At 35.7% G+C, this 13,114-nt stretch overlaps 2 non-coding genes across 2 annotated transcripts; one reads left to right on the top strand and one right to left on the bottom strand.

Annotated features, from left to right (window-relative positions):
- Positions 1 to 7,677: 7,677 nt before the first annotated feature.
- Trnas-gcu (transfer RNA serine (anticodon GCU)) lies at positions 7,678 to 7,759 on the bottom strand. The gene has a single exon. It is a non-coding gene; the product is annotated as a tRNA-Ser (tRNA).
- Positions 7,760 to 8,480: 721 nt separating this feature from the next.
- Trnam-cau (transfer RNA methionine (anticodon CAU)) lies at positions 8,481 to 8,552 on the top strand. The gene has a single exon. It is a non-coding gene; the product is annotated as a tRNA-Met (tRNA).
- Positions 8,553 to 13,114: the final 4,562 nt, after the last annotated feature.

The following is a 13,114-nucleotide window of genomic DNA, read 5'->3' as shown; positions in this document are numbered from 1 at the left end:
GGGAGACCCCAATGGATTAGCAGTCCATCGCCTTAACCACTCGGCCACCTCGTCCGGTGTATTTTGATGAGTACACTATTTATGTAGGGAGTGATCTATAGCTACCTGGCCTAAACCACACACAACTTTTGTCTGATATTCACGATTCAATATATGTCTTTTTCAGACAGAAAAAAATTCTAACCGTCGAACCATCCTAGCTCTAACTGATGTGCACATAAAGAACCTAGTGCATGATATTCTTTCAAAGAAGAAATATATATCTTCAGGTAAATTAAAACAATTCTCCTGGCTGGGAGAAAACTCAACATTACCCACCTACCCACCCAATAAACAGAAACAAATACATGGTCGGTCCCTTAGTGAGCAAGCATGTTCATATCAATGGATTGTTAGGCAAGGGAAAAAACTCGTACGAACATTCGTTGTATTCATCACTTCGGTAAGTATTACATCAGATAAGTGAATATCAGTTCCATTTTTTTTAAAGTTATAAAAATCAATGTTTTCTAACAGCAGAGCCGAGTGGCCGAGTGGTCTAAAGCGCTCTCCGTCACGGATCACTGCCATCTCACCTCTGTCTGCGTGGGTTCGAGTCTCGGGCTCGGCCAATGTGGACATGTGAGAAAGCTTGCCGGTAGCTTCTCGTGGGTCGGTGGTTCTTTCCGGGGTTTTCCCGGGTTCTTCCTCCACCATTAATACTGGCCGCCATGTATAGCCTATCTTGTGCTGAAAAATGGCGTTAAACCCTATAACAACAACAATAACAACTAACAGCAGAGTGGCGCAGTGGAAGCGTGCTGGGCCCATAATCCAGAGGTCCGTGGATCGAAACCACGCTCTGCTAATCACTTTTATTTGGTTTTTGTTTTTTGTTTTTAATTTTAAATTCATAACATCAAATTATCATTTATCTTCAGGCACAAAAATATAAATAAAAGGCACATTCAGTAAATATGTATCTGATTTCATATATAAAATGTGGGTCAATGTAATTTACTTTTCACGCTTCAATGACGGCTTTTTTGGTGCGAATTTGGACCTTCTACACCGTTCTAGCAATAATAAAATGTCAAATGTACATGCAGCTAAAGTGAAATATAACAAAAGGTCAAGGTAACATTACTTTCACCCTTAAGCCATGTATTTTGTTGAGATCCTATATAGAAGTTGATACATGCATGTAAAATATTAAGTTCTTTTCTTTGGCACTGTATCAATTATTGTAGAGAATTTAAAGGTACAGAAAACAATTTGTCAAGGACATGATACAAGCAAAAGAAAAACAATGTGGCATGTAATGATATAGCATTGGAACGTTCGACAGTGATCAGGTGGACAAGCCTCCCCGTGTTTCCCACCCCACCGCCGGCATCACCCTTCCCCACCCCCAGACAAAAATGAGTGTTTGTCTCCCTGGCCCTCACTAGCTGCTAAATCCCACAGTCAGCTTGCGGTCTTCTTTGCGCTCCCTGTGAAAAATACATACTGAACCACCCCTGCGATCCCACCCAAAAGTGCCGAAAAGTTTTGACCTCTGACATGACATTGCCATATTAAAAATGGAATTTATTTTGTTTCAATTTTTCGTTAATCCGTACAATATGTGCTCTTAAAAGGCAAATTTACACATTTCCAGTGATTACATGTTTCCAAACTTGATATCCTGCTCCGGAAGGAAACGGAGGCTGGTTCTCGAAAATTAAACTTTAGATGAGCCTGTAAAATAATTGTGGTGTATATGAATAGAGGTCATACAATTTGCTATCAATTTTGGGATACATAGTATTTCTTCAATTGGTCACGGTGGGGTTTGATTCTTTTGTGTCATTCTAAAGGTATACTTTCTATTATACAATTGTAAGTTTTCTGTATTTTTCGCTTTGATCTCAGGATTTGATTCACAAACAACGTCCTAAACACAAACAATTCCTGCCTTTATAAGTTATGTGAACATGAATATTTTCCAACCACATGAATTATCAGAATTTAAAATGAGAGGTTGTTCAAATACAGCCAGAAACATCGATATTCATGTTGACATTATATCAAATGTGTTCCCATGCACAAAAACATTTGTCTGTGAAACATATGGAGGACATTTAAGTGCTGCTTATTTAAGGACATGAAAAATAAGTCCCTTTCAACTTCATATTTAGAACAGTAGATAAACAGTTATCAAGGGTATAAGAATACTAATAATAATAATAATAATAATAATAATAATAATAATAAATTAAGAAGAATGGCACATTTGGTTGTGAAAGTCCCATCTGATATATGCTCCTTAGTAAAACGCAATCCTCCTTTCGGATTCGCCATTTATTCAATTGTTGCAGGAGGGGGTCAATCGTTTTTCTTTTGTCGAACCAAGGGAGGCAACTAATGGAACTAGAACGTTCATTATAAACAATTGATTAGGTAGTCAACTAATGCAGCTAAGAGGTTAGTGTTGTTGTTTCCATAAAATGTTTTACCGGGGTGTACTAGACTTTATGACTGCCTTAAATCCCAAACACGCCCATATATCATTGTCATAAATAAGATGTATCAATTATTTTCTACTACTCGATATCGGATTATTTTAAACAAGGAAATGTGTCTTTCTCAATGAAACAATATGTGACTTTGCATAATCCGATCGAGAGCTATCTGCAATGTGTTGTTCGATTCAAGCTACCCTGTCTATAATTACGGCAAATTGGACATTCAGTTATTTGTGAGACGCATTGACATCGAAAGACAAACTGACTGAAGAGAGTTTTGGAGTATGAATCTCTGGTCACAAGAAATCTACGTCAGCGCGGAATGAATAGATGTGATCATGTGACTAGCTTTAGAAATACGCCCTACCTATGCTTAGGACATAACAACTTTCACGATCCAATCAGTCAACGAAAAAACAAAATGTCTTTCTATGTAGTTGTGCCGAAAGTTTCAAATTTGTATGAGGTTACGTTGCCAAATAAAGAGTATAATCTAAAGTGGAATTGGCAGTGATAACTATGACTGTACTTCCTCATATTCTGACACTATTATTGTATAAATACGTCGCCTACCTGCACACGTTTCCGACGAAGAGATAGGTATCAAGATAAGAGAATACGGAGTGGAATTCCTATCTCCCATTCAGGATAGATACTACCCTAGAAATCGTGTGACAGACGTGACGCATTTTTGTTTTGGATATTTAATTTTGATTGTTTGTTATTTTTTAAATATTTATTATTTGTTATTTCATGTTTTATTTCGTATTCTAGAGAAATTATTTGTTACATTTTACAATACTTGCTGGTTTTACATCTTTTCTATTACTTAGGTTAAGAACATAGATTTGTAATATTATGTAAAATACAGTTTTCCAAAAGAGATAAAATCTTAGCCCTACAGTCGGAAGCATCAAACTGTAAGTGACCATTAGTTCGTTAAGTTATTGCATGATAATCAAGTAAAGGTGCGCTCTTTTTGTCTTGACCCGGGTCGCATGATGACAGATTGCACAGATTTCGTGTGCCACAAGTGTTGGAAACAGCGTCATGTTCCTAGGAAGTACAAAAGGCCAAGCTCTGACAATTGTGGAAATTTTCTTTATTTGTGTTCATGTGGGAAATATGACTTAAGAAATACAACTGCCTAAAGATGTTACATGCTAAATGATTAAATTGAAGAAATTAATTACCGAATTGCTGACCTTGCCACAAAGGAAGATAGATTGGGGATTCAAGTTGTAGAAGATGATGAACACGAGGTTGATGAAGTAATACAGGGTGCAGATGGTGAAGAAAGAGGTGATGAAACTGATCAAGAAAAAGCTTTTCACAGAGTCAACCATTCATACTGGTATCTCTTTTACGACAATTCGGGTTTGGTGACAGTTTTATTTAATGGATACAAATATTTTATATTGAAATTAGAAACAGTGTTAAATGCATTTAATGAAAGCCTTTTCAATTAAACATTCAGTCCTCCAAAGTTGCCCTATACTAACTATACTATATTTATTTGAAGCGGAACATTTAGGGCTCGCTATAATTATAAATTATTATGTCAATGTTGCTCTATTTCTATTGTCTAGCAGTACAAGTAAAGTCTTTCAACATGCCGATGGTACAACCATGACATTAGCAAAGAAAGAATCTATTAATCAATCATTTATTGTACTTGGTTTATATTGTAAAGGATCTGGTTCAAAAGGGAATAAAGAAAACAAACGGAACTTTTATTTAATTCATCAGGCAGTCTCTGTTGAATTCTGCAGACAGCTCCAATTTCAACATTGTGATCACGTTATCTTAATTTTGGGAACTAGTGCTGGAGCTCAGTTAGAATAACACTTTGTCTAAAATTAAAACTTATTACACAGAGGTGATACTAAATTGTATGACTTCTGTTCATGTATAGCACAAATGTTTTACTCGCTTTTAAGTAGCTTGATTGTCCGTAAACCAGCCGCTGTTTCCTTTTGGAGTAGGGTATTTTGTTTTGGAAACATTTACTCACTAGAAAAAATACATTTGCCACTCTAGTATCACCCTTAACGTTCAACTGGTATTATATATAGCATTACCGATAGAGAACAGCCTTATCAGAGAGAAGTTTTAATCGGAAAGAATGGTGTTAGATGCACACTGCATTTAACACTGTCTTTAATATCGGCTGAATAAAAATTTGACCAAATCCAAAATTTATGTGAATGAGACAAACTTTTGATTCTGTCAAAAACGTTGCTTTTATCAATTTTTAAGGTATATCCCTCGATGTTGTCCCTCTAGCTCATAGCAATGACATCTCCTACAGTGAATGTTGTATCAGCAATATCCCTTCAAATTATAGAGCATGTCTGAATTAGAGGCATAATTTTGGGTAATACCCATTTCAAACCATGAGCCATAACCCTCGTCAAAATAGTATCATCTACATTAAATAGTCTCATAGGTCGCCAATATTTCCAGCTTCTTTAGTCGCTCTTGGTGTTGTAAAAAATGATATTGTATCAAATCTCACTGTCCATGACGTAATTGATTCCTTGTTAACGATCTGAAGAAGAAAAAATCTCTAACAGGTTATCATATTCATAATTTAAAACGTTGTAAAATACAACTACTTTATCGATTTAACCAGACCAAAATATCTAATTTTAGACATTATATTTATAGCTGCATGTATTTTATCAACCCTTGTATGACAATACTCAAATACGTATCATCAGCAGGTACGGATGAATTTACCAAGATTAAAACTGATTCTTTACAACTCTCATCAACTGTGTTCGATAATTACAAAATACAATAAAACTTATAAATGCATTTTAATATTTGATTTTCATTTGAAACAAGTGAGCCAAAGTCATCAATGGATTCATTAATAACATTTCGCTTTTGTTGATATTTTTCAGGATTTGGAAAGTATTTGCTATTTGCGTCACTTTCAATCACCAAATTGGATTAATATCTCGGTATAACACCTCAAAACAATTTTATTTCTTAGTCACTTCATTGTTGTTCGAGTTCTTCCTATGTATTGATATCAAATGAATCTTTAGCGGTAAATTTTACAGAAAATAGAATCATTTTGTCTTGACATCTATACAATTCTTGGAAACTTTCTTTCTTTCTCTTCGTACTGTATAGGAGCGAGAATTCTTACTTTTATATTTTGCATTATCCACTAAGTGAGTTGTTCACTAAAATATTTTACTCTTTCCCTCAATAATAATAGATTTCACTCTACATACCTATTCATCATTACAAACATTATCTAATTTAAGTAAGTGCCTAATTTCTTCGTTGCATGTAGTTATTTTAGGATCGATCTCATAATGATGCACATGCATAACAAAATATTTTGCATACCAATATATAATTTGGAGGAATTTAAGATATAATCCATCCTGCACTGCCATAGTTCGCATAGTACCATTCTCTCTTGATCTCCAAAGATCGTAAATATTGCTATCAACTGTAATTATGAAGCTCTCGAATAGCAATATCATCGATACGTATGTGTTTGTTATGCTGATCAATTGCAGCTATTGTAACCACCTACCAAGGTAGTGCTATAACTCGTATTGGTCTCCACAATTGTTGCACACGGTATTAGTGGATCAGATACTGTTTTATATGCAACGTGCACTCCATAAAGTCGGCATTTGGATATAACTTCTAGAAACCTAAGATCGTTGTGTTCACCGAAAAGTCGTCTGACTACAAACGAAACAAGTGAAAATGGTTCTTGGATTTTGAGAGTGCTCCAGAAACAGCAGTTATGTAGACATTTTGGTGTTAACGTGTCTAAGTATAGCAGATTATATACAAAACTTAAAGAGGTTAAAGATAAACTTGCAAGTACGTTATTGGTTTTATTAATATTGGAGTACACAGGTATGGAATTAGTCGGCTCACAAATTATATTTTCCATGAAACTACCGCGATTCCATGAACGTTGTATTATTGTGAAACTTAATTTAACCCTAGCCCTCAGAATATAAGTGAACTGGAGAGAGTCCATTGCTTGTGCGCTATACATCTGGAAGGTATTACGTTCACATGTTCATACTTGATGTACCTGTGTACCTTTTAGAAGAAGAAATAAGTAGAAATTAGAAAGAATATGAAGAGGAATATCTATACCCCGGTCAACATAGACACCAATCTGATAAAATCAGATCTCCGCTGTCCTACGTGAAGATGTGACGACGACCACTGAAGAATGACATTCAGGTGACCATTAAATTAGCCAATGGAAATGCAACTTTCAAAAAATCTGAAAGTGAATCAAATCGTTCGATACACATTCATCCTTTTCACCCACGGTGCTCTTTCTCAAAACGCAAAGATATTAGACCTCATCTGACTGGTTGATAAAATTAGCAATTATGGTAATAGCATAGGTACCAGAATATGCCTTCTAAGCGATCGCTGTCAGATCTTCATTTGGTAACAGCGGAGATCTGATTTTAATCAGTTTGGTACACAGGTACTTAAAGTATGAACAGGTGAAAGGACAGCTACATAAACGAACATTTTCCCCGTCATTTCTTCTACACTTCTGATAACATCAGTTTCTTTGACCTTCTTAACATTAACCGCAATTGTAGATTGTTGTCCAAGACTATCCGAGTATACAAACGTACAGTCTCCTGTTACTTAAAATTTGACCATCGTTTTAATGGGTATTACACACACTTCTAGTAAACAGACACATACGCGTGTGCTTTGGTGCCGTTTTGGAATTTTGGAAACAACTCACCCCTTACCCTCCCAAACCTTAACTTGATCCCTTTTGCCTTGCTCGCAACCCTAAATGTTTCTGCTAATCGGCCGATTCGCGGCATTGATATTTGGCTACACTTCCCGCATGCATGTTAGCACTACTGGGACTTTATTTCAATGCCAAGAAATGTTGTTGTTTTTTTTTTTCTCCTGTGGGAGATAAAATGTTCCACACGCACAAAAAGTACAACTCGATTATAAAGATGCAGCCGGAACAGGTCAATACACAAACCTGTCACAAACATGCACAAAACGTCAGTCCATTCAAGACACAAACCACCAAAACAAATCATGGAGACATCATTAGGCGTGTTTTCTTTCTGACGTGACGATATCACATTACAATATTGATGAATACGGTTTGTAGTCATAACTAAAAGTTCTACACATCAGATAAAATGTATATCGACGAAGATGGGATTCGAACCCACGCGGGGAGACCCCAATGGATTAGCAGTCCATCGCCTTAACCACTCGGCCACCTCGTCCGGTGTATTTTGATGAGTACACTATTTATGTAGGGAGTGATCTATAGCTACCTGGCCTAAACCACACACAACTTTTGTCTGATATTCACGATTCAATATATGTCTTTTTCAGACAGAAAAAAATTCTAACCGTCGAACCATCCTAGCTCTAACTGATGTGCACATAAAGAACCTAGTGCATGATATTCTTTCAAAGAAGAAATATATATCTTCAGGTAAATTAAAACAATTCTCCTGGCTGGGAGAAAACTCAACATTACCCACCTACCCACCCAATAAACAGAAACAAATACATGGTCGGTCCCTTAGTGAGCAAGCATGTTCATATCAATGGATTGTTAGGCAAGGGAAAAAACTCGTACGAACATTCGTTGTATTCATCACTTCGGTAAGTATTACATCAGATAAGTGAATATCAGTTCCATTTTTTTTAAAGTTATAAAAATCAATGTTTTCTAACAGCAGAGCCGAGTGGCCGAGTGGTCTAAAGCGCTCTCCGTCACGGATCACTGCCATCTCACCTCTGTCTGCGTGGGTTCGAGTCTCGGGCTCGGCCAATGTGGACATGTGAGAAAGCTTGCCGGTAGCTTCTCGTGGGTCGGTGGTTCTTTCCGGGGTTTTCCCGGGTTCTTCCTCCACCATTAATACTGGCCGCCATGTATAGCCTATCTTGTGCTGAAAAATGGCGTTAAACCCTATAACAACAACAATAACAACTAACAGCAGGGTGGCGCAGTGGAAGCGTGCTGGGCCCATAACCCAGAGGTCCGTGGATCGAAACCACGCTCTGCTAATCACTTTTATTTGGTTTTTGTTTTTTGTTTTTAATTTTAAATTCATAACATCAAATTATCATTTATCTTCAGGCACAAAAATATAAATAAAAGGCACATTCAGTAAATATGTATCTGATTTCATATATAAAATGTGGGTCAATGTAATTTACTTTTCACGCTTCAATGACGGCTTTTTTGGTGCGAATTTGGACCTTCTACACCGTTCTAGCAATAATAAAATGTCAAATGTACATGCAGCTAAAGTGAAATATAACAAAAGGTCAAGGTAACATTACTTTCACCCTTAAGCCATGTATTTTGTTGAGATCCTATATAGAAGTTGATACATGCATGTAAAATATTAAGTTCTTTTCTTTGGCACTGTATCAATTATTGTAGAGAATTTAAAGGTACAGAAAACAATTTGTCAAGGACATGATACAAGCAAAAGAAAAACAATGTGGCATGTAATGATATAGCATTGGAACGTTCGACAGTGATCAGGTGGACAAGCCTCCCCGTGTTTCCCACCCCACCGCCGGCATCACCCTTCCCCACCCCCAGACAAAAATGAGTGTTTGTCTCCCTGGCCCTCACTAGCTGCTAAATCCCACAGTCAGCTTGCGGTCTTCTTTGCGCTCCCTGTGAAAAATACATACTGAACCACCCCTGCGATCCCACCCAAAAGTGCCGAAAAGTTTTGACCTCTGACATGACATTGCCATATTAAAAATGGAATTTATTTTGTTTCAATTTTTCGTTAATCCGTACAATATGTGCTCTTAAAAGGCAAATTTACACATTTCCAGTGATTACATGTTTCCAAACTTGATATCCTGCTCCGGAAGGAAACGGAGGCTGGTTCTCGAAAATTAAACTTTAGATGAGCCTGTAAAATAATTGTGGTGTATATGAATAGAGGTCATACAATTTGCTATCAATTTTGGGATACATAGTATTTCTTCAATTGGTCACGGTGGGGTTTGATTCTTTTGTGTCATTCTAAAGGTATACTTTCTATTATACAATTGTAAGTTTTCTGTATTTTTCGCTTTGATCTCAGGATTTGATTCACAAACAACGTCCTAAACACAAACAATTCCTGCCTTTATAAGTTATGTGAACATGAATATTTTCCAACCACATGAATTATCAGAATTTAAAATGAGAGGTTGTTCAAATACAGCCAGAAACATCGATATTCATGTTGACATTATATCAAATGTGTTCCCATGCACAAAAACATTTGTCTGTGAAACATATGGAGGACATTTAAGTGCTGCTTATTTAAGGACATGAAAAATAAGTCCCTTTCAACTTCATATTTAGAACAGTAGATAAACAGTTATCAAGGGTATAAGAATACTAATAATAATAATAATAATAATAATAATAATAATAATAATAATAAATTAAGAAGAATGGCACATTTGGTTGTGAAAGTCCCATCTGATATATGCTCCTTAGTAAAACGCAATCCTCCTTTCGGATTCGCCATTTATTCAATTGTTGCAGGAGGGGGTCAATCGTTTTTCTTTTGTCGAACCAAGGGAGGCAACTAATGGAACTAGAACGTTCATTATAAACAATTGATTAGGTAGTCAACTAATGCAGCTAAGAGGTTAGTGTTGTTGTTTCCATAAAATGTTTTACCGGGTGTACTAGACTTTATGACTGCCTTAAATCCCAAACACGCCCATATATCATTGTCATAAATAAGATGTATCAATTATTTTCTACTACTCGATATCGGATTATTTTAAACAAGGAAATGTGTCTTTCTCAATGAAACAATATGTGACTTTGCATAATCCGATCGAGAGCTATCTGCAATGTGTTGTTCGATTCAAGCTACCCTGTCTATAATTACGGCAAATTGGACATTCAGTTATTTGTGAGACGCATTGACATCGAAAGACAAACTGACTGAAGAGAGTTTTGGAGTATGAATCTCTGGTCACAAGAAATCTACGTCAGCGCGGAATGAATAGATGTGATCATGTGACTAGCTTTAGAAATACGCCCTACCTATGCTTAGGACATAACAACTTTCACGATCCAATCAGTCAACGAAAAAACAAAATGTCTTTCTATGTAGTTGTGCCGAAAGTTTCAAATTTATATGAGGTTACGTTGCCAAATAAAGAGTATAATCTAAAGTGGAATTGGCAGTGATAACTATGACTGTACTTCCTCATATTCTGACACTATTATTGTATAAATACGACGCCTACCTGCACACGTTTCCGACGAAGAGATAGGTATCAAGATAAGAGAATACGGAGTGGAATTCCTATCTCCCATTCAGGATAGATACTACCCTAGAAATCGTGTGACAGACGTGACGCATTTTTGTTTTGGATATTTAATTTTGATTGTTTGTTATTTTTTAAATATTTATTATTTGTTATTTCATGTTTTATTTCGTATTCTAGAGAAATTATTTGTTACATTTTACAATACTTGCTGGTTTTACATCTTTTCTATTACTTAGGTTAAGAACATAGATTTGTAATATTATGTAAAATACAGTTTTCCAAAAGAGATAAAATCTTAGCCCTACAGTCGGAAGCATCAAACTGTAAGTGACCATTAGTTCGTTAAGTTATTGCATGATAATCAAGTAAAGGTGCGCTCTTTTTGTCTTGACCCGGGTCGCATGATGACAGATTGCACAGATTTCGTGTGCCACAAGTGTTGGAAACAGCGTCATGTTCCTAGGAAGTACAAAAGGCCAAGCTCTGACAATTGTGGAAATTTTCTTTATTTGTGTTCATGTGGGAAATATGACTTAAGAAATACAACTGCCTAAAGATGTTACATGCTAAATGATTAAATTGAAGAAATTAATTACCGAATTGCTGACCTTGCCACAAAGGAAGATAGATTGGGGATTCAAGTTGTAGAAGATGATGAACACGAGGTTGATGAAGTAATACAGGGTGCAGATGGTGAAGAAAGAGGTGATGAAACTGATCAAGAAAAAGCTTTTCACAGAGTCAACCATTCATACTGGTATCTCTTTTACGACAATTCGGGTTTGGTGACAGTTTTATTTAATGGATACAAATATTTTATATTGAAATTAGAAACAGTGTTAAATGCATTTAATGAAAGCCTTTTCAATTAAACATTCAGTCCTCCAAAGTTGCCCTATACTAACTATACTATATTTATTTGAAGCGGAACATTTAGGGCTCGCTATAATTATAAATTATTATGTCAATGTTGCTCTATTTCTATTGTCTAGCAGTACAAGTAAAGTCTTTCAACATGCCGATGGTACAACCATGACATTAGCAAAGAAAGAATCTATTAATCAATCATTTATTGTACTTGGTTTATATTGTAAAGGATCTGGTTCAAAAGGGAATAAAGAAAACAAACGGAACTTTTATTTAATTCATCAAGCAGTCTCTGTTGAATTCTGCAGACAGCTCCAATTTCAACATTGTGATCACGTTATCTTAATTTTGGGAACTAGTGCTGGAGCTCAGTTAGAATAACACTTTGTCTAAAATTAAAACTTATTACACAGAGGTGATACTAAATTGTATGACTTCTGTTCATGTATAGCACAAATGTTTTACTCGCTTTTAAGTAGCTTGATTGTCCGTAAACCAGCCGCTGTTTCCTTTTGGAGTAGGGTATTTTGTTTTGGAAACATTTACTCACTAGAAAAAATACATTTGCCACTCTAGTATCACCCTTAACGTTCAACTGGTATTATATATAGCATTACCGATAGAGAACAGCCTTATCAGAGAGAAGTTTTAATCGGAAAGAATGGTGTTAGATGCACACTGCATTTAACACTGTCTTTAATAGCGGCTGAATAAAAATTTGACCAAATCCAAAATTTATGTGAATGAGACAAACTTTTGACTCTGTCAAAAACGTTGCTTTTATCAATTTTTAAGGTATATCCCTCGATGTTGTCCCTCTAGGTCATAGCAATGACATCTCCTACAGTGAATGCTGTATCAGCAATATCCCTTCAAATTATAGAGCATGTCTGAATTAGAGGCATAATTTTGGGTAATACCCATTTCAAACCATGAGCCATAACCCTCGTCAAAATAGTATCATCTACATTAAATAGTCTCATAGGTCGCCAATATTTCCAGCTTCTTTAGTCGCTCTTGGTGTTGTAAAAAATGATATTGTATCAAATCTCACTGTCCATGACGTAATTGATTCCTTGTTAACGATCTGAAGAAGAAAAAATCTCTAACAGGTTATCATATTCATAATTTAAAACGTTGTAAAATACAACTACTTTATCGATTTAACCAGACCAAAATATCTAATTTTAGACATTATATTTATAGCTGCATGTATTTTATCAACCCTTGTATGACCCTACTCAAATACGTATCATCAGCAGGTACGGATGAATTTACCAAGATTAAAACTGATTCTTTACAACTCTCATCAACTGTGTTCGATAATTACAAAATACAATAAAACTTATAAATGCATTTTAATATTTGATTTTCATTTGAAACAAGTGAGCCAAAGTCATCAATGGATTCATTAATAACATTTCGCTTTTATTGATATTTTTCAGGATTTGGAA

The sequence above is a fragment of the Sinohyriopsis cumingii genome, unplaced genomic scaffold, assembly GCF_028554795.1.
Source record: "Sinohyriopsis cumingii isolate HCF-2022 unplaced genomic scaffold, ASM2855479v2 utg002914l, whole genome shotgun sequence".
NCBI classification, from domain to species: Eukaryota; Metazoa; Mollusca; class Bivalvia; order Unionida; family Unionidae; genus Sinohyriopsis; species Sinohyriopsis cumingii.
The sequence above is the reverse complement of the archived record's forward strand: the minus strand, read 5'-3'. Positions and strand labels throughout refer to the sequence as shown.